The 27544-nt window shown below is 51.2% G+C and overlaps 1 pseudogene across 1 annotated transcript; it reads left to right on the forward strand.

Annotated features, from left to right (window-relative positions):
• The first annotated feature begins 3530 nt into the window (after window positions 1–3530).
• Window positions 3531–27332, forward strand: LOC147093388 (uncharacterized; annotated as a pseudogene). Its single transcript, XR_015074700.1, has 3 exons — window positions 3531–3712; window positions 13717–13885; window positions 25772–27332. The product of XR_015074700.1 is annotated as an uncharacterized LOC147093388 (transcript).
• Window positions 27333–27544: the final 212 nt, after the last annotated feature.

Genomic DNA, 27544 nt, shown 5'->3' on the forward strand with positions numbered 1-27544 from the left:
GCAACTTATGTGAGAGCACTGCCCCGATACCATATGGAGAAGCATCACAAGCTAAACGAATAGGCAGCGTTGGGTTAAAGTGAGCCAACACTTCCTTAGAGGTGATCAGTGCCTTGCTTTTTTGAAAAGCCCGCTTACAGTCCTCGCTCCACTTCCATGGCACTCCCTTTTGCAAAAGAGCGTTCAGCGGGTGTAGCACTGTGGATAAATTTGGAAGAAACTTGTGGTAATAGTTAATCAACCCAAGGAACGACCTCAACTGGGATACATTTTCCGGAGCGGGAGCTTTCACAACAGCTTCGATCTTGTCAGGTGACATGAAGCCCCTCCTGGTCAATGACGTGACCGCAGTATGAGATTCGCTTCTGAAAGAACTCACATTTCTGGCGATTACCGCGCTGTTGCCGTTCTCGCCTCCCAGCGGTCCTTATTTCCCCTGACGCTGCTGCTCTTGCTCCCCACGGTCCTCGTGGACATTAACGCTTCCCTTGTTGCTGCGCGTCTCTGTCCCGATTGCAGTCCGGCCCCTTACACCGGCTGCGGTCGTGTTCTCCGCCCTTTTCTTCGGTTTCGCTCCCCTTCTCCCACTGACAACGCGGCTGACTTTCTCTCCGTGTCGCTCGATCGGCTTACCCACCGCTGTCGTAGAAGGGATGATCACTGCCTGTTGCTGATGGTGGACTTCGTGGTCAGCAATTCCAACCCGGGTTCTCAATGCCTCCCGTGCGATGCGGTGCTCAGCAGGATGATGAGGGCGGATGCCCCTTTTTGACGCCCGTTCTGAGGACGAAGCTGCCTTGGATGCAAAACTGCCGCTAGGTAAGATCAGACTCGTCGCCACTGTTGAGTCTGTGTTTCCCAAATGTACTTATGTTGAATAACTGGACACAGACAACAGAATACTTAAACAGGTCTTTAGTAACAGAAGGTCAGGGCTGAACTGAATTACAAACTGCTCCACAGAGTTTATATACCGGTGTGGTCACCACCGGTACTACAATATACAGGAGCCATCAGAAAGTAGTTCATCACCTTAAGGTAGTCTCTTAAGGTGGTACAGGTTACATACACTACAAATCCGACCCAGCCAATTACCGTCCTATCAGTCTACTCTCAATCATCAGCAAAGTGATGGAAGGTGTCGTCGACAGTGCTATCAAGCGGCACTTACTCAGCAATAACCTGCTAACTGACGTCCAGTTTGGGTTCCGCCAGGGCCACTCAGCTCCTGACCTCATTACAGCCTTGGTCCTAACATGGACAAAAGAGCTGAACTCAAGAGGTGAGGTGAGAGTGACATCAAGGCAGCACTTGATCGAGTGTGGCATCAAGGAACACTAGCAAAACTGAAGTCAATGGGAATCAAGAGGAAAACTCTCCATTGGTTGGAATCATACCTAGCACAAAGGAAGTTGGCTGTGGTTGTTGGCGGTCATTCATCTCAATCACATGACATCACTGCAGGAGTTCCTCAGGGCAGTGTCCTAGGCCCAACCATCTTCAGCTGTTTCATCAATGACCTTCCCTCCATCATAAGGTCAGAAGTGGGGATGTTCGCTGATGATTGCACACTGTTCAGCATCATTCGAGACTCGTCAGATACTGACGCAGTCCATGTCCATATGCAGCAAGACCTGGACAACATTCAGACTTGGGCTGACAAGTGGCAAGTAACATTCGCACCACACAAGTGCCAGGCAATGACCATCTCCAACCAGCGAGACTCTAACCATCTCCCCTTGACATTCAATGGCATTGCCATTGCTGAATCCCCCACTATCAACATCCTGGGGGTTACCATTGATCAGAAACTGAACTGGACCAGCCATATAAATACTGTGGCTACAAGAGCAGGCCAGAGGTTGGGAATTCTGTGGCGAGTGTCTCACCTCCTGACTCCCCAAAGCCTTTCCACCATCTACAAGGCACAAGTCAGGCGTGTGATGGAATACTCTCCACTTGGCTGGATGAGTGCAGCTCCAACAACACTCAAGAAGCTCGACACCATTCAGGATAGAGCAGCCCGCTTGATTGGCACTCCATCCACCACCTTCAACATTCACTCCCTCCACCACCGGCACACTGTGGCTGCAGTGTGTACCAGCTACAAGATGCACTGCAGCAACTCGCCAAAGCTCCTTCAACAGCACCTTCCAAACCCGCGACCTCTACCACTTAGAAGGACAAGGGCAGCAGATGCATGGGAACATCACCATCTACAAGTTCCCCTCCAAGCCACACACCATCCTGACTTGAACCTGTATCACCGTTCCTTCACTGTCGCTGGGCCAAAATCCTGGAACTCCCTTCCGAACAGCATTGTGGGTGTACCTACACCATATGGACTGCAGCGGTTCAAGAAGGCGGCTCACCACCATCTTCTCAAGGGCAATTAGGGATGGGCACTAAATGCAGGCCTAGCCAGCCAGCGACGCCCACATCCCATCAATGAATAAAAAAAAAGTTGACAGGATAGAGAAAAACTATTGTTCCTCTGGTGGGGGAGTCCTGAACAATGAGGCTTAAACTTCAACTTAGAGCTAGGCTGTTCAGGGGTGATAGAATCATAGAATAATTGTCATGGCACAGTCGGAGGCCATTTGGCCCATCCAGCCCGTGCTGGCTATCTCCAAGAGCACTTCAGCTCAATCCCCCGCCCTTTCTCCATAGCCCTGCAATTTATTTCAGGTACTTCTCTAGTTCCATTTGGAGGGCAGAAAGCGTTTCTCAATACAAAGGGTAGTAAATATCTGGAAATCCCTCCCCAAAGAGCTGTTCATGCTGGGGGACAATTGAAAATGTCAAAACTGAGATTAATAGACGTTTTCTCTCTCCACGGATGGTGCCTGACTTGCTTAGAGTTTCCAGCATTTTCTGTTATTTCGGATTTGAACATCTGCAGTATTTAGCTATTGTATTAATAGATGTTTGTTGGGCATTAAGGGTTACGGAACCAAGGCAGGTCCATGGGGTTAAGACACAGATCAGCCATGGTCTAAATGAATGGTGGAACAGGCTGGAGGGGCTGAATGGCCGCCTCCTGTTGCTGTGTTCTGATGAAGACCTCCCACCACTGGGGGAGCGATACTGATCCTTTCGTACGATAGCAAAATACTGCAGATGTTGGAAATCCGAAATAACAACAGAAAATGCTGGAAAAACTCAGCAGGTCAGGCAACATCCGTGGAGAGAAATTTGAGTTGACGTTTCGGGTTGGACCCTTTTGAAGAGGGGTCCAACCCGAAACGTCAACTCAAATTTCTCTCCACGGATGTTGCCTGACCTGCTGAGTTTTTCCAGCATTTTCTGTTGTTATTTCTGATCCTTTCGTGCTGTATCACCTTCCGCGCAGGCGCAGTGCCGCGCCCTTGCTGTCCCGCGCAGGCGCAGTGCAGCACACCGGCTGTCCCGCGCAGGCGCAGTGCAGCACATCTGCTGTCCCGCGCAGGCGCAGTGCCGCTCCCCTGCCACCCCGCGCAGGCGCACTGCCGCTCCCTTGACACCGCGCAGGCGCAGTGCCGATCTCTTGTTCCGCGCAGGCGCAGTGTCGGGCGGCGCGGTTGATCGGTGAGTGAGGGTCAGAAAGAGGGTGGTTGTCCGGGTTACAGGGCCCGCTCTGTGACTTAGAGAAGTCGGCTGCATTCAACATCCGGCCCGACAGCGGCTGCTCAGCCCCGAGTTCAGATCACAGCGAGGGAGGCTCACCGCTCCGGTTAGTAATTCCGCACAGAAAATGGCGCATTTCCGTCTACAGGAGTGAGATTGCGGAAGTCTCAGTTCTAATGTTTTATATCACAGGGAGGGAGGGTAAAGTGCAACAGAACCGGTTTGTAATGGAGGGGAGATTCCTGTCAGCATCAGGTCCCGGGGATTGAGCTGAACCATCTCACAATACAGGGGCTGGTCCGGGGGTGGAGGGCATGGAGGGCGCGGTGGGTTCATCAGGTCCCGGGGAATGAGCTGAACCATCTCACAATACAGGGGCTGGTCTGGGGGTGGAGGGCATGGAGGGCACGGTGGGTTCATCAGGTCCCGGGTAATGAGCTGAACCGGCTCACAATACAAGGGCTGGTCCGGGGGTGGAGGGCGCGGTGGGTTCATCAGGTCCCGGGGAATGAGCTGAAACGACTCACAATACAGAGGCTGGTCCGGGGGTGGAGGGCGCGGTGGGTTCATCAGGTCCCGGGGAATGAGCTGCACCGGCTGACAATACAGGGGCTGGTCCGGGGGTGGAGGGCGCGGTGGGTTCAGCAGGTCCCGGGGAATGAGCTGAACCGGCTCACAATGCAGGGGCCGGTCCGGGGGTGGAGGACGCGGTGGGTTCATCAGGTCCCGGGGAATGAGCTGGACCGGCTCACAATACCGGGGCTGGTCCGGGGTTGGAGGGCGCGGTGGGTTCATCAGGTCCTGGGGAATGAGCTGAACCGGCTCACAATACAGGGGCTGATCCGGGGCTGGAGGGCGTGGTGGGTTCATCAGGTCCCGGGGAATGAGCTGAACCGGCTCAAAATACAGGGGCTGGTCCGGGGGTGGAGGGCACGGTGGGTTCATCGGGTCCCAGGGAATGAGGTAAACCGGCTCGCAATACAGCGGCTGGTCCGGGGGTGGACGGCGCGGTGGGTTCATCAGGTCCTGGGGAATGAGCTGAACCGGCTCACAATACAGGGGCTGGTCCGGGGGTGGAGGGCACGGTGGGTTCATCAGGTCCCGGGGAATGAGCTGAAACGGCTCACAATACAGGGGCTCGTCCGGGGGTGGAGGGCGCGGTGGGTTCATCAGGTCCCGGGGAATGAGCTTAACCGGCTCACAATACAGGGGCTGGTCGGGGGGTGGAGGGCGCGGTGCGTTCATCAGGTCCCGGGGAATGAGCTGAACCGGATCACAATACTGGTCTGGGGCTGGAGGGCGCGGTGGGTTCATCAGGTCCCGGGTAATGCGCTGAACCAGCTGACAATACAGGGGCTGGTCCGGGGGTGGAGGGCGCGGTGGGTTCATCAGGAACCGGGGAATGAGCTGAACCAGATCACAATACAGGGACTGGTCCGGGGGTGGAGGGCGCGGTGGATTCATCAGGTCCCGGGGAATGAGCTGAACCGGCTCACAATACAGGGGCTGGTCCGGGGGTGGAGGGCGTGGTGGGTTCATCAGGTCCCGGGGAATGAGCTGAACCGGCTCACAATACAGGGGCTGGTCCGGGGGTGGAGGGCGCGGTGGGTTCATCAGGTCCCGGGGAATGAGCTGAACCGGCTCACAATACAGGGGCTGGTCTGGGGGTGGAGGGCGCGGTGGGTTCATCAGGTCCCGGGGAATGAGCTGAACCGGCTCACAATACAGGGGCTGGTCCGGGGCTGGAGGGCGCGGTGGGTTCATCAGGTCCCGGGGAATGAGCTGAACTGGCTCACAATACAGGGGCTGGTCCGGGGGTGGAGGGCGCGGTGGGTTCATCAGGTCCCAGGGAATGAGGTGAACCGACTCACAATACAGGGGCTGGTCCGGGGCTGGAGGGGGCGGTGGGTTCATCAGGTCCCGGAGAATGAGCTGAACCGGCTCACAATGCAGGGGCTGGTCCGGGGGTGGAGGGCACGGTGGGTTCATCAGGTGCCGGGTAATGCGCTGAACCGGCTCACAATACAGGGGCTGGTCCGAGGGTGGAGGGCGCGGTGGGTTCATCAGGTCCCGGGGAATGAGCTGAACCGGCTCACAATACAGGGGCTGGTCGGGGGGTGGAGGGCGCGGTGGGTTCATCAGGTCTCGGGTAATGCGCTGAACCGGCTCACAATATAGGGGCTGGTCCGGGGGTGGAGGACACGGTGGGTTTATCAGGTCCTGGGGAATGAGCTGAACCGGGTCACAATAAAGGGGCTGGTCCGGGGGTGGAGGGCGCGGTGGGTTCATCAGGTCCCGGGGAATGAGCTGAACCAGCTCACAAGACGGGCTGGTCCGTGGGTGGAGGGCGCGGTGGGTTCATCAGGAACCGGGGAATGAGCTGAACCAGATCACAATACAGGGACTGGTCCGGGGGTGGAGGGCGCGGTGGATTCATCAGGTCCCGGGGAATGAGCTGAACCGGCTCACAATACAGGGGCTGGTCTGGGGCTGGAGGGCGCGGTGCGTTCATCATGTCCCGGGGAATGAGCTGAACCGGGTCACAATACTGGGGCTGGTCCGGGGGTGGAGGGCGCGGTGGGTTCATCAGGTCCCGGGGAATGAGCTGAAGCGGGTCACAATACAGGGGCTGGTCCGGGGCTGGAGGGCGCGGTGGGTTCATCAGGTCCCGGGGAATGAGCTGAACCATCTCACAATGCAGGGGCTGGTCCGGGGGTGGAGGGCGCGGTGGGTTCATCAGGTCCCGGGGAATGAGCTGAACCGGCTCACAATACAGGGGCTGCTCCGGGGCTGGAGGGCGCGGTGGGTTCATCAGGTCCCAGGGAATGAGCTGAACCGGCTCACAATACAGGGGCTGCTCCGGGGGTGGAGGGCGCGGTGGGTTCATCAGGTCCCGGGGAATGAGCTGAACCGGCTCACTATACAGGGGCTGGTCCGAGGGTGGAGGGCGCGGTGGGTTCATCAGGTCCCGGGGAATGAGCTGAACCGGCTCACAATACAGGGGCTGCTCCGGGGGTGGAGGGCGCTGTGGGTTCATCAGGTCCCGGGGAATGAGCTGTACCAGCTCACAATACAGGGGCCGGTCCGGGGGTGGAGGGCGCGGTGGGTTCATCAGGTCCCGGGGAATGAGGTGAACCGGCTCACAATACAGGGGCTGGTCCGGGGATGGAGGGCGCGGTGGATTCATCAGGTCCCGGGGAATGAGCTGAACCGGCTCACAATACAGGGGCTGGTCCGGGGGTGGAGGGCGCGGTGGGTTCATCAGGTCCCGGGGAATGAGCTGAACCAGCTCACTATACAGGGGCTGGTCCGAGGGTGGAGGGCGTGGTGGGTTCATCAGGTCCCGGGGAATGAGCTGAACCGGCTCACTATACAGGGGCTGGTCCGGGGGTGGAGGGCGCGGTGGGTTCATCAGGTCCCGGGGAATGAGCTGAACCGGCTCACAATACAGGGGCTGGTCCGGGGGTGGAGGGCGCGGTGGGTTCATCAGGTCCCAGGGAATGAGCTGAACCGGCTCACAATACAGGGGCTGGTCCAGGGGTGGAGGGCACGGTGGGTTCATCAGGTCCCGGGGAATGAGCTGAACCGGCTCACAATACAGGGGCTGGTCCGGGGGTGGAGGGCGCGGTGGGTTCATCAGGTCCCGGGGAATGAGCTGAACCGGCTCACAATACAGCGGCTGGTCTGGGGCTGGAGGGCGCGGTGGGTTCATCAGGTCCCGGGGAATGAGCTGAACCGGCTCACAATACAGCGGCTGGTCTGGGGCTGGAGGGCGCGGTGGGTTCATCAGGTCCCGGGGAATGAGCTGAACCGACTCACAATACAGGGGCTGGTCCGGGGCTGAAGGGCGTGGTGGGTTCATCAGGTCCCGGGGAATGAGCTGAACCGGCTCACAATACAGGGGCTGCTCCGGGGGTGGAGGGCACGGTGGGGTCATCAGGTCCCGGGGAATGAGCTGAACCGGCTCACAATACAGGGGCTGGTCCGGGGGTGGAGGGGTCGGTGGGTTCATCATGTCCCAGGGAATGAGCTGCACCGGCTCACAATACAGGGGCTGGTCCGGGGGTGGAGGGCGCGGTGGGTTCATCAGGTCCCGGGGAATGAGCTGAAGCGGCTCACAATGCAGGGGCTGGTCCGGGGGTGGAGGGCGCGGTGGGTTCATCATGTCCCAGGGAATGAGCTGCACCGGCTCACAATACAGGGGCTGGTCCGGGCGTGGAGGGCGCGGTGGGTTCATCAGGTCCCGGGGAATGAGCTGAAGCGGCTCACAATGCAGGGGCTGGTCCGGGGGTGGAGGGCGCGGTGGGTTCATCATGTCCCAGGGAATGAGCTGCACCGGCTCACAATACAGGGGCTGGTCCGGGCGTGGAGGGCGCGGTGGGTTCATCAGGTCCTGGGGAATGAGCTGAATCGGCTCAATACATGGGTTGGTCCGAGGGTGGAGGGCACGGTGGGTTCATCAGGTCCCGGGGAATCAGCTGAACCAACTCACAATACAGGGGCTGGTCCGGGGGTGGAGGGCGCAGTGGGTTCATCAGGTCCCGGGGAATGAGGTGAATCGGCTCGCAATACAGCAGCTGGTCCGGGGGTGGAGGACGCTGTGGGTTCATCGTCAGTTGGGACAGAATATCGTGCATTTCCGCCCAGAGCAGTGAGAATGGGGGAGTCTCAGGCGGCCGCAATTTTACACTGGGGATCTGAGGAAAATCTCCAAACTAAACACACAGCCCCGCGACTGGGGATCTGAGGAAAATCTCCAAACTGAACACACAGCCCCGCAACTGGGGATCTGAGGAAATCCCCAAACTAAACACACAGCCCCGCAACTGGGGATCTGAGGAAAATCTCCAAACTGAACACACAGCCCCGCAACTGGGGATCTGAGGAAAATCTCCAAATTGAACACAGCCCCGCAACTGGGGATCTGAGGAAAATGTGGTGTATGTGCCTTTAAGAGCAATTATGGTGTATATCCTTTCAGAGCCCCAGGTGTGCGTAATGCCGGTAATTGCCACTTGGGCTATATAAGCCTGTGTATTGTGTATATCCTTTAGAAACCCTCCCCAGACTTGCTTAGTAAATACCTATGAACCAACTCCTGTCTTCAGTGTCTTTACCTACACGGACACTACAGTGGCGACGAAGTGGAAACGGACTTACCTGCAATTCGGCAGCACCTCAAGGACATCGATTCCTCCAGTGTCCAGAAGACTCAAGGAAGTAAGAGAAACTGTGGTTTCACCAGCTGGCCAAGCTGGTGACAGGTACTGCGCTAATCCTTCCTGGGCGTCAGGCTGGAGCTCCAGCGGCGGGCTCTACAGCTGAGACAGGCAGCGAAATCGGAGGCAAGCAATAACGGACTGGGAGGGTGCACTCGAGAGACGGCCGGCGCGGCAAGCAGGTCAGCGTTTAGACCTCCGTCGGGAACGAGTCTCCAACAGTGAATAAACAGCGTTGTTATCGGTAGCAGCGGCGGGAAAGCGCGGGAAGCACCATATCGTTGCTACAGAGAGAAAAAAAAAGCGCGGGAAGCGCCATATCTTTTCTGAAATGCCTAAATCTGGTAATATTGAGGCTTTTGATGGCAAAATAGAAGATTGGACCACATACGTGGAAAGAGTAGAGGTTTATTGCACTGCAAATGGAATAACAGATGAAAAAAAAGCTTCAGTACTTCTGAACTTAATGGGCGCGAAGACATACGGGCTGTTACGAAATTTAATCACTCCAGCCAAACCAAAGGACAAGACTTTTAAAGAAATTGTTGATACCCTGCAGGAGCATTTAAACCCAACACCGCTGCTGATAGCGGAACGATTCAAGTTCTTCAAGAGAAATCAACACAAGAATGAAAGTAACGCTGATTACCAAACCGAATTAAGAAAGCTATCAAAGTACTGCCAATTCGGAGCAGGACTATCGGATTATCTTCGAGACAAATTTGTTTGCGGTCTCTTAAGTGAAGGAACACAAAAAAGACTGCTTTCTGAAAAAGATTTAACATTGGACAAAGCTTTCAGTATGGCTGTATCATACGAAGCAGCAGCAAAAGGAGCTGCAGAGATACAACAAGAGACACAGGACTTCGGCACCCATAAAATGACACAGGAGTTCGGAAGATGTTATCGCTGCAGCAGATCCACCCATAACCAGAGGGACTGCTGGTTCAAGGGCAAAGCATGCAGGCAATGTGGTAAGATTGGACACATTGCACGGGTATGCCAATCTGGACAAAATAAATCCACTGACAGAAAACAAAAAATCAATAAAGAAAAGTACAGGAAGGTACAAATGATGGCGGACAGTAGCTCCGAAGACCAGAATAGCGATAGCGACTCCGGAAACAAGAGACTAAGCTGTCTCAAATTACATAATGTACTTGCCAAAGAGGATTACCAAACCATTTGGGTTACCCTCACAATAGCAGGGTCCCCAGTTAAAATGGAGCTAGATACAGGATCAGCTCTAACCGTAATAAATCGACGAGATTACGAGAGGCTATTTTCGCATATACCTCTAAAAGACACATCCACTATCTTAAAAACATATACGGGGCAGAAAGTCTACCCCAAAGGAAAAATAAGGGTGCCTGTGGTATACAACGGCAAAGAAATACAGAAGTTGTATTTATACATTCTACAAGATGGTGGTCCACCGTTGTTGGGACGTGAATGGATAAGGAAGATACGTTTAGACTGGCACTCCATTCAGGCACTGACGGTGACCAGTAAGGAAAAAAACAATGATGACATCATACCTGAACGATTAAAAGACATCTTGGCCAATGCCAAAGAAGTGTTTCAAGAGAAACTAGGAACCTTGAAAGGCATCACCGCCTCAATAAAAGTGGAAGATACAGCAATTCCAAAATTTTTTAAGGCAAGACCGGTGCCATACGCAATACGTCCGGCAGTCGAGGCAGAGCTGAAGAATTTGGAAAAGGCAGGCGTATTATCCAAAATAGATTGGAGCGAATGGGCAACACCCATCGTTCCAGTCATGAAAAAAACATTGAAAAATAACTCTGAGGAACAGAAAAAAATTCGCATCTGTGGGGACTTTAAGGTGACTGTAAACCCGGTCCTTCACACGGTACAGTATCCTCTTCCGAGGATAGAAGATATTTTCGCCTCACTATCCGGAGGGAAACGTTTCACAAAAATTGACTTGGCACAGGCATATCTACAGATGGAGGTTGAGGAGACCTCTAAAAAGTATCTCACAATAAACACACACAAAGGCCTGTACCAGTACAATCGACTGGTTTTTGGAATAGCATCAGCTCCAGCTATCTGGCAAAGAGCTATGGAGCAAGTCCTGCAAGGGATTCCGGGGACTCAATGCTACCTAGACGACATCCTTATAACAGGAGAAAACGACAACGAGCACCTTGCCAATTTGGAGCAGGTGCTCACTAGGCTGAAAGAACGGGGCCTACGAGCAAATCGCCCCAAGTGCGAATTTTTCCAAAATCATATCATATTGTGGCCACATAATTAATAAGGAAGGGTTGCATAAGTCACCTGAAAAAATTGAAGCAGTTATAAAAGCCCCAGCACCTGAAAATGTTTCACAATTAAGGTCATTCCTGGGATTAATAAATTACTATCATAAATTTTTACCGAACTTATCAACTATTCTACACCCTCTTAATGATCTTCTACAGACAGGAGTGATTTGGAAATGGAACGAAGACTGTAAACGTGCCTTCCATAAATGTAAAGACTTAATCACATCCGAGAAAATTTTGGCTCATTACAACCCATCATTACCAATCAGACTGGCGTGCGATGCATCCCCTTACGGCATAGGAGCGGTATTGTCCCATAGATTCCCTGATGGCTCGGAACGGCCGATAGCTTTTGCGTCACGCTCATTGAACTCAGCTGAGCGTAACTATGCCCAGATAGACAGGGAAGCACTCAGCCTGGTATGGGGAGTGAAGAAATTCAACCATTACCTACACGGACAAAAATTTACCTTGCTGACTGACCATCAACCCCTCATCTCCATATTCAACCCTAAAAAAGGTGTCCCCATTATGACGGCACAAAGACTACAGAGGTGGTCCCTTTTTCTAGGGGCACACCAATACAACATTGAATACAAAGGGTCAAAACAGCATGGGAATGCTGACGGTTTATCACGCCTACCGTTGCCAACGATAGAAGAGGCACCTACAGTAGACCCAGTAGAGATATTCCACTCTACCATAGTGGCATGTCTACCGGTGACAAATTCTGCTATTGAAAGGGAGACAAGAAATGACCCTACTCTCTCATGGGTCTACGATCTAACAGTGAAGGGATGGCTAGCACATGGCAAACCACTGTTGCCAGCATTCTCGCAAAGAAGAGAGCAGCTGTCAGTGTGCCGAGGAACCTTGATGTGTGGATCCAGAGTGGTGATTCCACCCAAACTCCAGGATAAAGTGCTAAAGGAGCTTCACGAGGGGCATCTGGGTGGAGTGAAAATGAAGAACCTAGCTAGGGCGTTTGTATGGTGGCCAGGTATCGATGGAGACATCGAAGACATGACCAAGAGCTGCCTAGGATGCCAGAAGGTCCAAAATGCTCCGCCACAGGCCCCTCTACATCCATGGGAGTGGCCCTCATCTCCCTGGCAAAGGGTGCACATCGACTTTGCTGGTCCATTTATGGACTCAATGTTCTTAATCGCAGTTGATGCACACTCCAAGTGGCCGGAGGTAATAAAGATGTCCTCCACCACCACGGAAAAAACCATCACAGTATTAAGGACCATATTTGCCAGGAATGGGCTGCCGGAGCAGATATGTTCTGATAATGGACCGCAATTTATGTCCGAAGAATTCAGAAAGTTCTTAAAGAACAATGGGGTAAAGCACTACACGTCCGCCCCATACCATCCCGCCACCAATGGATTGGCTGAAGGTTTGTCCAGACCTTCAAGAAGGCCATCAAGGCCATGGGTAATGAAGACATAAAACTTCAGCACAAGGTGGATAACTTCTTATTTGCATATAGGACTGCAACGCATATGGTTACTAACCAAACTCCCGCCATGATGTTCTACAATAGAAACCTACGATGCCAGCTGGATTTGGTCAAGCCCAACATCCAAAGGGACGTGGAGAACCGGCAGTTTCAGGGCATGAATGAAAGGCCAACTAGGGCCTTCCAGATAGGCCAACCGGTTTTGGCCCGGGACTACCGTACCGAGAAATGGCAGCCTGGAACTATCTGCACACGATTAGGACCACTGATGTATACCGTGGACATCGGAGACAGCATAATAAGGCGCCATGCTGATCAAGTCATCCGAAAAGGGACAACCTACACCACCACTCTATACATCTAACGATGAAGTAGAGATACCCATATCTACCTCCGATCTGGTGATACTGGAGCCCGATGAACCCAACACTGGCCTTCAAGCCGAATCAGCCTTGCCAGAAGAACCTACTACACCACCAGAAACTACTACACCCCCGAGGCGTTATCCGGACCGAGTCAGGAAGCCTCCTGAGAGACTAACTTATAATTAATTAATACAGCAATGTATATTATTTTGCATATAACATGTAATTAATAATTACTTAAAATATGATGTACTAGTTAGCTAGAAGGGGAGGAATTGTGGTATATGTGCCTTTCAGAGCCCCAGGTGTGCGTAATGCCAGTAATTGCCACTTGGGCTATATAAGCCTGTGTATTGTGTATATCCTTTAGAACCCCCCCCCCCCACCCCCCCCCCCCAGACTTGCTTAGTAAATACCTATGAACCAACTCCTGTCTTCAGTGTCTTTATCTACACACGGACACTACAGAAAATCTCCAAACTAAACACACAGCCCCGCAACGGGATCTGAGGAAAATCCCCAAACTAAACACACAGCCCCGCAACTGGGGATCTGAGGAAAATCTCCAAACTAAATACACAGCCCCGCAACTGGGGATCTGAGGAAAATCTCCAAACTAAACACACAGCCCCGCAACTGGGGATCTGAGGAAAGGGACAAAATCAAACAAATACTCGGCCTTGAAATTGAATTATTAGTAAGCAGATTAAAAGTCTACATTACATTATTTCACGCTTTCAATATTGTTCTTATTTTCTGCTTTGCCACAGTTAGATCTCCCGGTGAATGATGGTGTGATGGAGGAAGGTGCTCAGCTCGAAGTAAACAGGGATTGTAGACTGAGGAACAACAGCAGGTGAACCAGCACAGGATTGTGAGCACCAACCAGAGAGAACCCTTCCGATTCAAAGAGCTTCCAGAGATCGACTGGGGAGAAAGGTCAGAGAGTCCCATTGAATCAGATACACACTGGTCCTGGAGATGGACTGGGGAGAAAGGTCAGAGAGAGTCCCATTGACTCAGATACACACTGGTCCTGGAGATGGACTGGGGAGAAAGGTCAGAGAGAGTCCCATTGACTCAGATACACACTGGTCCTGGAGATGGACTGGGGAGAAAGGTCAGAGAGTCCCATTGACTCAGATACACACTGGTCCTGGAGATGGACTAGGGAGAAAGGTCAGAGAGAGTCCCATTGACTCAGATACACACTGGTCCTGGAGATGGACTGGGGAGAAAGGTCAGAGAGTCCCATTGACTCAGATACACACTGGTCCTGGAGATGGACACTCCCGCACTCGCCCCCGGGCCCTCCGGCCCCCCCGGCCCTTGCCCTGGTGGGGCTCTTAAGTAAACCAAGCGGTGCAATAATACACCCGCAGAATCAAGGCCCTGCTCCTGGGGAAGGTGATCAGGAACCGGTACAAGTGAACAAAGTCAGATTCAATGCCCTGCTCCTGAGGAAGGTGATCAGGTCCCAGGAACCGGTACAAGTGAACAAAGTCAGGGTCAAGGCCCTGCTCCTGCGGAAGGTGATCAGGCCCCAGGAACTCTGAGATGAAGAGAAACTTCTTCACTGAGGGTGGTAGGTCTTGGAATTTGCTGCCCCAGAAAGCTGTGGAAGCTACATCATTAAATAAATTTAAAGCAGAAATAGACAGTTTCCTAGAAGTAAGGGGAATTAGGGGTTACAGGGAGCGGGCAGGAAATCGGACATGAGGCTAGGTTCGGAATGGTCATGGCCCTGTGGGTGGCGGAGCGAGCCCAGGGGCCGTGTAGCCTGGTTCTGCTCCTACTTCTTGTGTTCTAATTCTGTGTTAGATTTCAGGAGATGGTTCTATTCACAGGGATTAGTGGAGACCTCGGGAACAGGCTGCGAGCTAGGAGTCCTTCAAGAGTAAATTGGGCCTGTTCCTGGCTGGGGTGGAGATCACCTCTTACAGAAGGTAAGTACTGCAGGAAATACAGGGACAGAGTGATCTCCTGGACGAGTTTCGATCGCCTAGAGGGGTCGGAGAGGAATTTCCCAGATTTTTTCTCCCAAATTGGTCATTGGGTTTTTTATCTGGTTTTTCGCCTCTCCCGGGAGATCACATGGGTTTGGGTGGGATGGAGAGTGAAAGTAGATTTGAGGTTAGGATCAGATCAGCCATGATCTTATTGAATGGCGGAGCAGGCTCGAGGGGCCGATTGGCCTACTCCTGCTCCTATTTCTTATGTACTTATGTAACCAGTACAAGTGAAGCGACTCCTTCTGCCGGAGATTTATTAAACGTGAATACTCCAAAAGTTGACCAAAAATCAGGTGAGTAATATTAATCAAGGAGTCAATTTCTGCTGTAAGGAGGGATGATACCTTAGCAGGTTCCTCTAATGAGGCCATATGAGTAGAAGTTAAAAACTAAAAGGGGGCAAGCACTTTGCTGGGAGTGTACTATAGGCTCCCAAACAGTAAGGGGGAGATAGAGGAACAGATATGTAGGCAAATCTCCGAGAAGTGTAGAAATAATAGGGTAATAATTGTTGATGATTTCAACTTCCCCCAATATTAACTGGGATAGTCAGAGTGTGAAAGGCTTAGAGGGTTTGGAATTCTTAAAGTGCATCTAGAAGAGCTTTTTCAGCCAACATGTTGAAAGTCCTACAAGAGAGGGGGCGGTACTGGACCTAATTCGAGGGAATGTAGCAGGGCAAGTGGTAGAAGGGTTAGTAGGAGAGCATTTTGGTGACCGTGACCATAATTCGGTGAGATTTAAAGTAGTTATGGAAAAGGACAAAGATGGACCGGAAATAAAGGTTCTAAATTGGGGGAATCCCGATTTTAATATGATAAGGCAGGATCTGCCAAAGTGGACTGGGATCAGTTACTTGTAGGAAAATCCACATCAGAGCAGTGGGAGTCTTTCAGAAAGGAAATAGAGAGAGTACAACGCCAACATGTTCCCGTAAAGGTCAAGGGTGGGACCAACAAGCCCAGGGAACCCTGGATGTCAAGAGACATACAAGAATGGTTTAGGGAAAAAAGGGAGGCTTTTGGCAGATACAAAGGACTAAAAACAGTGGAAGCCCTAGAGGAGTATAGAAAGTGCAGGGGGGTACTTAAAGAAATTTAGCAGAACGAAGAGAGGTCATGAAAAAACACTGGCAGGCAAAATAAAGGAAAATCCCAAGGTGTTTTATTATATTAAGGGCTAGAGGATAACCAGGGAAAGAGTAGAGCCCATTAGGGACCAAAGTGGCAAGCTGTGTGTAGAGCCAGAAGATGTAGGTGAGGTTTTAAATTAATATTTTGCATCTGTGTTCACTATGGAGAAGGACGATGCAGGCATAGAAATCAGGCAGGGGGATTGTGATATACTTGAACAAATTAGTATTGAGAGGGAGGAGGTACTAGTGGTTTTAGTGGGCTTAAAAGTGGATAAACCCCCAGGCCCAGACGAGATGTATCCCAGCCAGCTGTGTGAGGCAAGGGAGGAGATTGCAGGGGCTCTGACACAAATTTTCAGAACCTCTCTGGCCACAGGGGAGGTGCCAGAGGACTGGAGAACAGCTAACGTAGTACCATTATTCAAGAAGGGTAGTAGTAGGGATAAACCAGGGAATTACAGGCCAGTGAGCCGAACATCAGTGGTAGGGAAATTATCGGAAAAAATTCTGAGGGACAGAATTAGTCTCCACTTGGAGAGGCAAGGATTAATCAAGGATAGTCAGCATGGCTTTGTCGGGGAGATCATGTCCAACCAATTTGATTGAATTTTTCGAGGTGGTGACTAGGTGTGTGGATGAAGGGCAGTCCAGTTGATGCAGTCTACATGGACTTCAGGAAGGCTTTTGACAAAGTCCCACATGGGAGACTGGTCAAGAAGGTAAGAGCCCATGGGATCCAGGGCAATTTGGCACATTGGATCCAAAATTGGCTTAGTGGCAGGAGGCAAAGGGTGATGGGCGAAGGTTGTTTTTGTGACTGGAAGCCTGTGTCCAGTGGTGTACCACAGGGTCTGGGTCCTTTGCTGTTTGTCGTGTACATTAATGATTTAGATATGAATGTAGGAGGTATGATCAGTAAGTTCGCAAATGACATGAAAATTGGTGGAGTGGTAAATAGCGAGGAGGAAAGTCTCAGGCTACAGGAGAATATAGACGGGTTGGTTAGATGGGCAGCACAGTGGCAAATGGAATTTAACCCTGAAAAGTGTGAGGTGATGCATTTTGGGAGGACTAACAAGGGAATTCACAATGAATGGTAGAACCCTAGGAAGGACAGAGGATCAGAGGGACCTTGGTGTGCATGTACATAGATCCCTGAGGGCAGCAGGACAGCTAGATAGGGTGGTTAAGAAGGCATATGGGATACTTATATTCTATGCCTCAGCTAATGAAGGCAAGAGCAGGGAGGTTATGATGGAGCTATACAAAACGCTAGTTAGGCCACAGCTGGAATACTGTGTGCAGTTCTGGTTGCCACACTATAGGAAGGATGTGATTGCATTGGAGAGGGTGCAGAGGAGATTCACCAGGGTGTTACCTGGGCTGGAGCGCTTCAGCTATGAAGAGAGACTGGACAGGCTGGGGTTGTTTTCCTTAGAGCAGAGAAGGCTGAGGGGGGACCTGATTGAGGTGTACAAAATTATGAGGGGCACAGATAGAGTAGATAGAAAGGAACTCTTCCCCTTAGTAGAGGGGTCAATAACCAGGGGGCTTAGTTTCAAGGTAAGGGGCAGGAGGTTTAGAGGGGATTTGAGGAAAAGCTTTTTCACCCAGAGGGTGGTTGGAATCTGGAACTCACTGCCTGAAAGGGTGGTAGAGGCAGGAACCCTCACAACATTCAAGAAGCATTTAGATGAGCACTTGAAACGCCATAGCATACAAGGCTACGGACCAAGTGCTGGAAAACGGGATTAGAATAGACAGGGCTTGATGGCCGGCGTGGACACGATGGGCCGAAGGGCCCCTTTCTGTGCTGTATAAATCTATGACTCTATGGTAGCACTCTTGCCTCTGGGGCATAAGGTTGTGGGTTCAAGTCCCACTCCAGAGACTTGAGCACAAAAATCCAGGCTGACACTCCAGTGCAGTGCTGAGGCACTGTCAGAGGTGGCGTCTTTCGGATGAGACATTAAACTGAGGCCCTGTCTGCTCTCTCAGGTGGATGTAAAAGATCCCATGACACTATTTTGAGAAAGACTTGCATTTATGTAGTGCTTTCATGACCAGCAGACGTCTTGAAGTGCTTTACAGCCAATGAAGTACTTTTGAGATGTAGTCACTGTTGTAATGTGGGAAAGAGCAGGGGAAATATCCCCGGTGTCCTAGCCAATGTTTATCCCTCAATCAATTTAACAAAAGGATAATAGCAAAATACTGCGGATGCTGGAAATCTGAAATAACAACAGGAAATGCTGGAAACACTCAGCAGGCCAGGCAACATCCGTAGAGAGAGAAACCGAGTTAACAAAAAGATAGATTATCTGGTCATTATCACATTGCTGTTTGTGGGAGCTTGCTGTGCGCTATTTGACTGCCGCATTTCCTACATTACAACAGTGACTACACTTCAAAAGTACTTCATTGGCTGTAAAGCACTTTGGGACGTCCGGTGGTGGTGAAAGGCGCTATAGAAATGCAAGTGTTTCTTTCTTCACTGGTCTCACCAGCGACCTCTTCTGGCTGATGGTTGATTGACAGACGATAGTCCGCGCATGCGCACAGGGAGCGGCGGTTTGGGCCGAGGGTAATAACCGCGCATGCCCAGAGGACACCAACCCCCTCCCCCACTCGGAGCTGCGCCTGCGCGGTCGGATCCTGTCGGCGCGGGGCATTCCGGGGAAAGGCCTTGGTGTCGGTTCCAGAGTCACGATCGGTGATGCAAAGTGAGTTTTCTCCGCTCCGATTGGGTGGAGAATCGCGCAGGGTGGGGGGGAGGGGTGGATCGGGAGAGAATAAAGTGAAATAGAAAAACCAGAGAGTCCGCGAGGCCCCGGACCGAGCAGCGTCAGTTGAACGGACACTTGATCTCAGGGACACGTGACCAGGGCCTGATTGATGGGAGCTTCCGACCAATAGGGAGCGAGCCGGCGGCGGGTCCTCCAACCAATCGGGGAGCCCGAGGGGCGGGACTAGCGCCGGCTGATTGTCTGATCCGCAGGGCAGCGAGTTTCTCCAGTCCCTTGTTCAGGGCCAGGGGAGGCTGTGGGCCTTTATTCCCCGCATTGGACACAAGGCTCTTTGTCTCACAACACACTGGCTCAGGTTTTAAAATGTTTCATTCACCAGAAAAGGACGAAGTACAACATTAAATAAATCTGGAATGAAAAGTTTGTATCAGTGATGGTGACCATGAAACTATCAGATTGTGGTAAAAACTCATCTGGTTCACTAACGTCCTTCAGGGAAGGAAATCTGCCGTCCTTACCCTGTCTGGTCTATATGTGACTCCAGACCCACAGCAATGTGCTTCACTCTTAACTGCCCTCTGAAATGGCCCAGCGAGTCACTCAGTTGTATCCAGAAGGTGGCTCACCACCACCTTCGAGGGCAATTAGAAATGGGCAATAAATACTGGCCTTGCTGGCGATGCCCACATCCTGTGAGTGAATTTTAAAAAAACACAGTGGACAGCTTAAGAACATAAGAATTAGGAGCAGGAGTCAGCCATACGGCCCCTCGAGCCTGCTCCGTCATTCAATAAGATCATGGCTGACCTTCGACCTCAACTCCACTTTCCCACCTGATCCACATATCCCTTGATTCCACTAGAGTCCAAAAATCTATCTCCGCTTTGAATATACTCAATGATTCAGCATCCACAGCCCTTTGGGGCAGAGAATTCCAAAGATTCACAACCCTCTGAGTGAAGAAATGCCTCCTCATCTCTGTCTTCAATGGTCGACCTCTTATCCTGAGACTATGCCCCCTATTTCTAGACTCTCCAGCCAGAGGAAACAACCTCTTAGCATCGACCCTGTCAATTCCCCTCAGAATCTTATGTTTCAATGAGATCACCTCTCATTCCTCCACGTCCCAGCAAACACTCCCAGGGCAGGTACAGCACGGGTTAGATACAGAGTAAAGCTCCCTCTACACTGTCCCATCACACACTCCCAGGGCAGGTACAGCACGGGCTAGATACAGAGTAAAGCTCCCTCTACACTGTCCATCAAACACTCCCAGGGCAGGTACAGCACGGGTTAGATACAGAGTAAAGCTCCCGCGACACTGTCCCATCAAACACTCCCAGGGCAGGTACAGCACGGGTTAGATACAGAGTAAAGCCCCCTCTACACTGTCCCATCGAACACTCCCAGGGCAGGTACAACACAGGTTAGATACAGAGTAAAGCTCCCTCTACACTCTCTGAAATAAAGAGTAGATTGCCTTTCCAAACCTAGGCTTTATGAACCTTAAAAAACCAGCAGCACATCTTCAACACCCAGTCCCAACCAAAGCTGTAGAGAACTGAATTTAAGATGGCCACCACAAATCACATGACATCAACTACCAATGAGTTTACAGCATATATCTCAAGGCAGGAAACAGGCAACCAATTACAATGCTTCTTATAAAACAAGAATAATCACCACACTGTCCCATCAAACACTCCCGGGCAGGTACAGCACAGGTTAGATACAGAGTAAAGCTCCCTCTACACTGTCACATCAAACACTCCCAGGGCAGGTACAGCCTGGGTTAGATACAGAGTAAAGCTCCCTCTACACTGTTCCATCAAACACTCGCAGGGCAGGTACAGCACGGGTTAGATACAGAGTAAAGCTCCCTCTGCACTGTCCATCAAACACTCCCAGGGCAGGTACAGCACGGGTTAGATACAGAGTAAAGCTCCCTCTACACTGTCCCATCAAACACTCCCAGGGCAGGTACAGCACAGGATTAGATACAGAGTAAAGCTCCCTCTACACTGTCACATCAAACACTCCCAGGGCAGGTACAGCCCGGGTTAGATACAGAGTAAAGCTCCCTCTACACTGTCCCATCAAACACTCCCAGGGCAGGTACAGCACGGGTTAGATACAGAGTAAAGCTCCCGCTACACTGTCCCATCAAACACTCCCAGGGCAGGTACAGCACGGGTTAGACACGGAGTAAAGCTCCCTCTACACTGTCCATCAAACACTCCCAGGGCAGGTCCAGCACAGGTTAGACACAGAGTAAAGCTCCCTCTACACTGTCCCATCAAACACTCCCAGGGCAGGTACAGCATGGGTTAGAATCAGAGTAAAGCTCCCTCTGCCCTTCAGCCAATGTCCCAAATTCCTCCATCACCATCTCTGGGTATGTTCTGTTCCACCAGCAGGACAGATCCACCAGGGGTGGTGGCACAGTGATGTACAGTCCGGAAAGGAGTGGCCCTGGGAGTCCTCAACATTGATTCTGGAGCCCATGCAGGCTGCTGCTGATGGCCCACAGCACCTCATGGATGCCTAATTCTGAGCTGCTAGATCTGTTCTGAATCTACTTTGGTGGTAAAAACAGGAAGGCAGATTATTATCTGAACAGCAATAGATTGGGAGAAGGGGAAGTGCAACGAGACCTGGGTGCCCTTGTGCACCAGCCGCTGAAGGTAAGCATGTAGGTGCAGCAGGCGGTTAAGAAGGCAAATGGTATGTTGGCCTTCATAGTGAGAGGATTCGAGTACAGGAGCAAGGTTGTCTTGCTGCAGTTGTACAGGGCCTTGGTGAGACCACACCTGGAGCACTGTGTGCAGTTTTGGTCACCTTATCTGAGGAAGGATGTTCTTGCCATGGAGGGAGTGCAGTGAAGATTCACCAGACTGATACCTGGGATTGCAGGAATGACGTATGAGGAGAGATTGGGTTGATTGGGCTTATACTCGCTGGAGTTTAGAAGAATGAGAGGGGATCTCATTGAAACTTATAAAATTCTAACAGGACTAGACAGACTAGATGCATGAAGGATGTTCCCGATGGTCAGGGAGTCCAGAACCAGGGGTCACAGTCTAAGGATAAAGGGTAAGCCATTTAGGACAGAGATGAGGAATTTCTTCACCCAGAGAGTGGTGAACCTGTGGAATTCTCTACCACAGAAAGCAGTGGAGGCCAATTCATTAAATATATTCAAGAAAGAGTTGGATATATTCTTAAGGCTAAAAGGATCAAGGGATATGGGGAGAAGACAGGGACAGGGTACTGAATTTGGATGATCAGCCATGATCTCATTGAATGGCGGAGCAGGCTCGAGGGGCCGAATGGCCTACTCCTGCTCCTATCTTCTATGTTTCTATGTAATTCCCTTTTGAAAGTGGTGATTGAATCTGCCTCCACCACCCTTTCAGGCAGTGCATTCCAGATCCTAACCACTCGCTGCATAAATTTTTTTTTCCTCATGTCGCCTTTGGTTCTTCTGCCAATCACCTTAAATCTGTGTCCTCTGGTTCTCGACCCTTCCGCCAGTGGGAACAGTTTCTACTCTGTCCAGACCCCTCATGATTTTCAACACCTCCATCAAATCTCTCTACCTTCTCTGCTCTTAGGAGAACCACCCCAGCTTCTTGAGTCTATCCACATAACTGAAGTCCCTCATCCCTTATCCCTGGAACCATTCTGGTAAATCTTTTCTGCAATCTCTCTAAGGCCTTCACATCCTTCCTAAAGTGCGGTGCCCAGAATTGGACACAATTCACCAGTTGAGGCCGAACCAGTGTTTTATAAAGGTTGATCATAACCTCCTTGCTTTTGGACTCTCTGCCTCTATTTATTAAGCCCAGGATCCCGTATGCTTTTTTAACCACTTTCTCAACCTGCCCTGCCACCTTCAACGATTTGTTCACACATACCCCCAGGTCTCTCTGTTCATGCACACACTTTAGAATTGTACCCTTTAGTTTATATTGCCTCACTTGGTTCTTCCTGCCAAAATGTATCACTTTGCACTTTTCTGCGTTAAATTTCATCTGCCACATGACCGCCCAGTCCACCAGCCTGTCTATGTCTTCTTGAAATCTATCACTATCCTCCTCACTGTTCACTTTACTTCCACGTTTTGTGTCATCTGCAAATTTTGAAATTGTGCCCTGTACACCCAAGTCTAAGTCATTAATATATCTCAAGTAAAGCAGTGGTCCTAGTGCCGACCCCTGGGGAACACCACTGTATACCTTCCTCCAGTCCGAAAAACAACCGTTCACCACTGCTCTCTGTTTCCTGTCACTTTGCCAATTTCGTATCCATGCTGCCACTGTCCCTTTTATTCCATGGGCTTCAACTTTGCTGGCAAGCCTATTATGTGGCACTTGTCGAACGCCTTTTGGAAATCCATGTACACCACGTTAACCACATTGCCCTCATCAACCCTCTCTGTTACCTCATCAAAAACTCAATCAGAATCAGAGCGGCCGGGCCCGGCGGACGTGCGGCCAGGGCCCCGGCACCAGGAAACCCAGGGTGCAGCGCCTCCCCCATCCGAGCCGCCCCTTCCCGGTTTCTTCAGCTCGTTCCACCGAGTCCAACTCGGGAAAAGGACAGGAGCGAGACTCCCAGAATGGCCCGCGGCCCCGGGGAGCGTGCGCACTCTCAGCGGGGAAATCAGCGCATTGGATAGAGCGGTTTCTGGGACGCGTGGAATTCTGGGTGTGGCGACCGCCATTAGTCAGCGGCTGTGGGGAAGATTTTTATTGCAGGCTGACGGAAGGTAGGTCCCTGGCCGCCAGTGTAGGTCTTTTTATTGCTTCATTGTTGAGGATGTAACTAGTAAAATAGATAAGGGAGAACCAGTGGATGTTGTGTATTTGGACTTTCAGAAGGCTTTCGATAAGGTCCCACATGAGAGATTAGTGTGTAAAGTTAAGGCACATGGGATTGGGGGCAAGGTATTGGCTTGAATAGAGAACTGGTTGGCAGACAGAAAGCAAAGAGCTGGAATAAACGGGTCTTTTTCCAAGTGGCAGGCAGTGACTAGTGGGGTACCGCAGGGGTCGGTCCTTGGACCCCAGCTATTCACAATATATATTAATGATCTAGACAAGGGAACTAGATGTAATATCTCCAAATTTGCAGACAACACAAAGCTGGGTGGGCGTGTGTGCTGTGAGGAGGATGCTGAGAAACTACAGGATGATTTGGACAGGTTGGGTGATTGGGCAGAAGCATGGCAGATGCAATATAACGTGGATAAATGTGAGGTTATCCACTTTGGTGGCAAAAGCAGGAAGGCAGATTATTATCTGAATGGCAATAGATTGGGAGAAGGGGAAGTGCAACGAGACCTGGGTGTCCTTGTGCACCAGTCGCTGAAGGTAAGCATGCAGGTGCAGCAGGCGGTTAAGAAGGCAAATGGTATGTTGGCCTTTGTAGCGAGAGGGTTTGAGTACAGGAACAAGGATGTCTTGCTGCAGTTGTACAGGGCCTTGGTGAGACCACATCTTGAGTATTGTGTGCAGTTTTGGTCACCTTATCTGAGGAAGGATGTTCTTGCCATGGAAGGAGTTCAACGAAGATTCACCAGGCTGATACCTGGGATGGCAGGAATGACATATGAGGAGAGATTGGGACAATTGGGCTTGTACTCGCTGGAGTTTAGAAGAATGAGAGGGGATCTCATTGAAACTTATAAAATTCTGACAGGACTGGACAGACTAGATGCAGGAAGGATGTTCCCGATGGTCGGGGAGTCCAGAACCAGGGGTCACAGTCTAAGGATAAGGGGTAAGCCATTTAGGACAGAAATGAGGAGGAATTTCTTCACCCAGGGAGTGGTGAACCTGTGGAATTCTCTACCACAGAAGGCAGTAGAGGCCAATGCATTAAATATATTCAAGAAGGAGTTGGATATATTTCTTAAAGCTAAAGGGATCAAGGGGTATGGGGAGAAAGCAGGGACCGGGTACTGAATTTGGATAATCTGCCATGATCGCATTGAATGGCAGAGCAGGCTTCAGGGGCTGAATAGCCTACTCCTGCTCCTATCTCCTATGTTTCTATGTTTGTATGTTTCTATGCTTCAGTTTGAGCTGGAGTGGAGATGGAGGAGAAGCTGCTGGGTTTAACCGCCAGTACTTCTGAGCCCAGGAGGACCCAACAATTTCCAATGTGAGACTGTCAAGGGAGGTGGATTCTAGGGGAGATTAGGTTGTTACACAGACACTGTCTGTACAATGTAAAAGAGTATTGTTTTAGGAACAAGTATTTCTGTACAGGCTTTTAATCCAGTTTACATCTACAGATTTGTTTTAATTCATTCTTGGGATGTGGGCGTAGCTCGCAAGAGCAGCAAATATTGCCAATCCCCAGTTTCCCGTTGAGAAGGGGGTGGTGAGTCACCTTCTTGAACCGCTGCAGTCCGTGTGGTGAAGGTATTCCCACAATGTTGTTCGGTAAGGAGTTCCAGGATTATGACCCAGCAACGATGAATATATCTGAGTCAGGATGATGTGTGACTTGGAGGGGAACTTGGAGGTGATGGTGCTCCCATACAACAGCTGCCCTTGTCCTTCTAGGTGGTGGAGGTTGCGGATTAGAGATGTTCTGTCAAAGTTCTGGTCGAGTTGCAGATGTATAAAGTTCCTTTCCTTCGCCCCCTCCCCCTCCCACTCCCACCTCTCTCTCTCTCTCTCTCTCTCTCCTCCCATAGAGGCCAGAGTCTTGTGTAGGCCCAGACCAGTTGGCGGATTCCCTCCCCTGAAGGACATCAGTGAAACAGTTGGGTTTTTATGTCAATCCGGCAGCTTTCATGGTCACTTTTTTCTAGTGCCGGCCCCACAATTGACCAGATTCATTGAGCTCAATTTCACAACCTGCCTTTGTTTTCTTGTGGGTTGTCTCTCACGCTTCCTGTTTTAAATTAATTTTACAGCGCACTGGAAGGGGAGGATTTACAGACAGGAAACTCAAACCAAACATCACGTCAAGATCTGACAGTCACTCGACTCATCGGATCTGAATATCATCGGCCTCTGAACATGGAAGCAAAAAGCACCGTTCACAGCGGGGAGAAACCGTACACGTGTTCTGTGTGTGGACGAGGCTTCAGTCACCCCTCTGGCCTATCGACACACAAGCGCATTCACACCGGGGAGAGGCCGTTCACCTGCTCTGAGTGTGGGAAGGGATTCACTCGGGCATCCAACTTGCTGATACACCAGCGTGTTCACACCGGGGAGAGGCCGTTCACCTGCTCTGAGTGTGGGAAGGGATTCACTATTTCATCTCAGCTACTGACACACCAGCGTGTTCACACTGGAGAGAGACCGTTCACCTGCCCTGTGTGTGGGAAGGGATTCGCTCAGTCATCCAACTTGCTGATACACAAGCGTGTTCACACCGGGGAGAGGCCGTTCACCTGCTCTGAGTGTGGGAAGGGATTCACTCAGTCATCCAACCTGCTGATACACCAGCGTGTTCACACTGGGGAGAGGCCGTTCACCTGCTCTGAGTGTGGGAAGGGATTCACTATTTCATCTCACCTACTGACACACCAACATGTTCACACTGGAGAGAGGGGGTTCACCTGCTCTGAATGTGGGAAGGGATTCATTCAGTCATCCCACCTACTGACACACCAGCGTATTCACACCGGGGAGAGGCCGTTCACCTGCTCTGAGTGTGGGAAGGGATTCACTCGGTCATCCCACTTACTGACACACCAGCGTGTTCACACTGGGGAGAGGCCGTTCACCTGCTCTGAGTGTGGGAAGGGATTCACTCAGTCATCCAACCTGCTGAATCATCAGCGAGTTCACACTGGGGAGAGGCCGTTCACCTGCTGAGTGTGGGAAGGGATTCACTAATTCATCCAACCTGCTGAATCACCAGCGAGTTCACACTGATGAGAGACCTTTTAATTGCTCGCACTGTGGGAAGTGCTTTAAAAGTTCCAGGGAACTGACATGCCATCGACGTGTTCACACTGATGAGAGACCGTTCAGATGCTCTCACTGCGGGACTGGGTTCAGGCGATCATCTGAGCTCACGGTACACCAGCGCACTCACACTGGGAAGAGGCCGTTCACTTGCTCCGTGTGAGGGAAGGGATTCACTCAGTCATCCACCCTGCTGGCACACCAACAAGTTCACACTGTGGAGAGGCCGTTCACCTGCTCTGAGTGTGGGAAGGGATTCACGCTGGCATCCAAACTGCTGACACACCAGCAAGTTCACAATGGGGCATGGCCGTTCACCTGCTCCGTGTGTGGGAAGGGATTCTCTCAGTCATCCAACCTGCTGACACACCAGCGAGTTCACAAGTGACTGCAGGGGTTGGATTCTGCTGTTATTACTGTTGTTAATCACATCCAGGACTGAACCATGTTCACTCTGACAGTTGGGGTTTGTTTCTGCTGATGTTAATAACCCCTATAACTGGGCTGGAGTTTAATATTCTGGATAGATGTCAAGTAAACCAGCTTTGTTTTAAACACATTGTTGTAGATTTTCTTCTTTCCCACCTGAGTGTTTAGCATCACCTGGCTGGAGCTCAGAAAGGACAATCTGGGGGAGGATCGTACGGCGGGAACAGAACTCCAGCCTGGACACAGTCCTTCAGGGCCACACTGAGAGGGGCAAATGGCACTTTGGTCTTTCTTCTCTCTCTTCACTGACAACAAAGTTGCCATGCGGGTTAATCTCG

Source organism: Somniosus microcephalus, unplaced genomic scaffold (assembly GCF_052327205.1).
Source record: "Somniosus microcephalus isolate GS21.2 unplaced genomic scaffold, FLI_Smic_1.0 unresolved_chr1, whole genome shotgun sequence".
NCBI classification, from domain to species: domain Eukaryota; kingdom Metazoa; phylum Chordata; class Chondrichthyes; order Squaliformes; family Somniosidae; genus Somniosus; species Somniosus microcephalus.